The sequence below is a fragment of the Sinocyclocheilus anshuiensis genome, unplaced genomic scaffold (genome assembly GCF_001515605.1).
Source record: "Sinocyclocheilus anshuiensis isolate Anshui unplaced genomic scaffold, SAMN03320099.WGS_v1.1 scaffold1881, whole genome shotgun sequence".
In the NCBI taxonomy this organism is placed as follows: Eukaryota; Metazoa; Chordata; class Actinopteri; order Cypriniformes; family Cyprinidae; genus Sinocyclocheilus; species Sinocyclocheilus anshuiensis.
Genome location: NW_015539947.1, coordinates 466,330 through 470,190, shown reverse-complemented (window position 1 = coordinate 470,190; position 3,861 = coordinate 466,330). Strand labels below are relative to the sequence as shown.

Genomic DNA, 3,861 nt, shown 5'->3' with positions numbered 1-3,861 from the left:
TACTAGATATTTCAAGAAAAACGTAGCCATGAGATATTTTGACCTCAAACTCATTTTCAATATAGGACCTAAAATATTTATTTGAAGTAAATTTGCTTTAATTCTTCCAGGGCAAATTAGCAGTTGGATTTCTGAAGTGCAAGTGGTTATCACATTTGCTTTATACATAAAAGGTCCTTCTAAAACAGCGGGAAACAAAACACACTTTTCAAAATCACTTGATATCTTAGCAAAAGGAAGTCGGGCCAGGCAAAGATTTCAATAAAGACACAAGCAAAAGCTGTGAACTGTCATTTCCCTTCTATTTTGTGTGCTGGTCATCGTTTTGGACCCTGAAACCCTCTCTGATCGACTATTTTTAGTGAGATTCTCATTTAAAAAACCTGTTAGGTCCCAGATTGAAACGAGGCAAAAACAACATCTGACTTTTTGGGAAAAAAATTAAAGAAAAAAGGGAGGAGTTGATTTGACAGGGTTTCAGGGTCCAGCATGATGACCAGTACACAACAAAGTAGAAAAATGCCGGCACATTATAACCACTACACTACCTAAACAATGACTCTACTTTGCCCTGGTGATGGGGTCTCCATCTACCCAAACTGATTCAGTAAGAGAAAAGAGAGACATTTATCTCTGTAGTGCAGACTTTCCCCCAAAGAAGCAATTCTAAAATATTTGTTTCAACCCAATCTTGAACCAGGGACTCTTCAGGTGTTAGGCAACCGTAATAACCACTACACTACAGTAAAATGTCGTGCTGTTTATATAAGTGTTTTATTTTGATTTCGTTTCAGGAACTCCCAAAAATGTGCACACACTTTGAACATGGACACTGAAATGTTGGAAATGTTGGAAACTGTTTAGTAGAATAATATTAAAGTACATATGAACCGGAAGTTGGAACCTCAGTATTGTCAGTATTGTGGCGTATTTCCAACTGAAACGGAATACTGAATATTTTAGCGCACCTCCTCTCCATCTTTTCCTCGCAGCAGACTAATGGTTGGAGCGGAGTGGTTAAGGATAATTTGTCCAAGCCGTTAGGCAAAACCCAATCAGTCCCGGCCAATTTCAATTTTCAATACAAACACGTGCTGGCAAAAATTTGGGCGCTGGTCTTCTATTTGGACCCGGCAATTGATAATTGATGCTTATTTTTTTGTCCTCTTTTAGAAAATCTTCCAATGTGACAGGTGAACACTCTACTTAAAGAATAAAGAACTGTTTTTAGTAATGTGTTTATTTCAAAAAGCTGCAAGATGCTTCCGCCCAGTTTCGAACCAGGGACCTTTCGCGTGTGAGGCGAACATGATGACCACTACACTACAGAAACCACACTTGGGAAAGTTTGCTGTAATTTTCACAAAATCTTGCAACGTGACAGACGAGGCTACTTAAAGTTCTACTAGATGTTTCAAGAAAAACGTAGCTATGAGATATTTTGACCTCAAACTCATTTTCAATATAGGACCTAAAATATTTATTTGAAGTAAATTTGCTTTAATTGTTCCAGGGCAAATTAGTAGTTGGATTTCTGAAGTGCAAGTGGTTATCACATTTGCTTTATACATAAAAGGTCCTTCTAAAACAGCGGAAAACAAAAAACACTTTTCAAAATCAGTTGATACTTGTGTGCTGGTCATCGTTTTGGACCCTGAAACCCTGTCTGATCGACTATTTTTAGTGAGATTCTCATTTAAAAAAACTGTTAGGTCCCAGGTTGAAACGAGGCAAAAACAGCATGTGACTTTTTGTGAAAAAAATGAAAGAAAAAAGGGAGGAGTTGATTTGACAGGGTTTCAGGGTCCAGCATGATGACCAGTACACAACAAAGTAGAAAAATGCCGGCACATTATAACCACTACACCACATAAACAATGACTCTACTTTGCCCTGATGATGGGGTCTCCATCTACCCAAACTGATTCAGTAAGAGAAAAGAGAGACATTTATCTCTGTAGTGCAGACATTCCTCCAAAGAAGCAATTCTAAAATAGTTGTTTCAACCCAATCTTGAACCAGGGACTCTTCAGGTGTTAGGCAACCGTAATAACCACTACACTACAGTAAAATGTCGTGCTGTTTATATAAATGTTTTATTTTGATTTCGTTTCAGGAACTCCCAAACCCCCGGCAGTTCCCCCACAGACCCCCGGGCAGTGATAGGGGACGGCAGCAGTTGTCTCTGTAGTGTAGTGTTTATCACGGTTGCCTAACTCGCGAAAGGTCCCCGGTTCGAGGCAGGACGGAAACGAGATTTTTAGATTCGGTTCTTTGGGGCAAAACGTCTAAAGAAGAAATGCTAGAGGTGTGGAGACCATGTGTCTCTTATTGCTAGGTTGGTTTGGACAGATGGCGAGTCCTCTTACAAGGCATAGTAGTAGTCATGGTTTATGTTTGACAAGTGTTGCTTTTACAAAACCACATTATAAACGACTCAAACTCATAGTGAATTTCAGACGGAGCAGCACTTCCTACTGATCAAAGAGCTGTGCTTCACGGACAAGCTGCGCATAAAAACATATTCGCAGCCGTTGCGATATCAGCGTCACACTAGACACAATTTACGCGAGATTTAGCGTTAATCGCAATTTATCAGGCAGCCCTATTTATGTTTATATATTTATGTTTATATCCATGTTTGTGTTTGTTCGCGGTACATGCAAAAGTTCCCCGGTTCAAGATTGGGCGGAAACAAGGTTTTTAGAATTTATTCTTTAGCCCTATTCAGATGGTAATAGTTTCTAATGGGTATGTGTTGTATTTTAAACATTAGCAGGGCTAGTCTGTAATTTTATTGCTGTCCGAACCCTGAATGTCAGTGCGTTTCTCCCACCATCCATATAAAAATTCCTGTCCCAATTATCTACTGTTTTTTTTGACAAACACCATGGCTGTGTGGCAATTTAATTGCCATCCGAATCCATATCTCTGAGAGAGGATACATCCAAAAGTTGTTTTATAAATCCTTTTTGATGACAGCCAAGCTCGGTTGCGTGTAACTGTTGTGCTTTGCAGTAATGTGCACACACTTTGAACATGGACACTTTTATTATTGAAATGTTGGAAACTGTTTAGTAGAATAATATTAAAGTACATATGAACCGGAAGTTGGAACCTACTTTACCTCAGTATTGTGGCGTAATTTCAACTGAAATGGAATACTGAATATTTTAGCGCACCTCCTCTCCATCTTTTCCTCGCAGCAGACTAATGATTGGAGTGGAGTGGTTAAGGATAATTTGTCCAAGCCGTTAGGCAAAACCCAATCAGTCCCGGCCAATTTCAATTTTCAATACAAACACGTGCTGGCAAAAATTTGGGCGCTGGTCTTCTATTTGGACCCTGAAACCGGCAATTGATGCTTATTTTTTTGTCCTCTTTTAGAAAATCTTTCAATGTGACAGGTGAACACTCCTAATACTCCTTAAAGAACTGTTTTTAGTAATGTGTTTATTTCAAAAAGCTGCAAGATGTTTCCGCCCGGTTTCGAACCAGGGATCTTTCGCGTGTGAGGCGAACGTGATGACCACTACACTACGGAAACCACACTTGCGAATGCTTGTTGTAATTTTCAGAAAATCTTGCAACGTGACAGACGAGGCTACTTAAAGTTCTACTAGATGTTTCAAGAAAAACGTAGCCATAAGATATTTTGACCTCAAACTCATTTTCAATATAGGACCTAAAATATTTATTTGAAGTAAATTTGCTTTAATTGTTCCAGGGCAAATTAGTAGTTGGATTTCTGAAGTGCAAGTGGTTATCACATTTGCTTTATACATAAAAGGTCCTTCTAAAACAGCGGGAAACAAAACACACTTTTCAAAATCACTTGATATCTTACCAAAAGGCAGTCAG

At 38.9% G+C, this 3,861-nt stretch overlaps 2 non-coding genes across 2 annotated transcripts; both read right to left on the bottom strand.

Moving 5' to 3' along the window:
- Positions 1-1,260: 1,260 nt before the first annotated feature.
- trnav-cac (transfer RNA valine (anticodon CAC)) lies at positions 1,261-1,333 on the bottom strand. The gene has a single exon. It is a non-coding gene; the product is annotated as a tRNA-Val (tRNA).
- Positions 1,334-3,474: 2,141 nt separating this feature from the next.
- On the bottom strand, positions 3,475-3,547 carry trnav-cac (transfer RNA valine (anticodon CAC)). Its single transcript has one exon. It is a non-coding gene; the product is annotated as a tRNA-Val (tRNA).
- Positions 3,548-3,861: the final 314 nt, after the last annotated feature.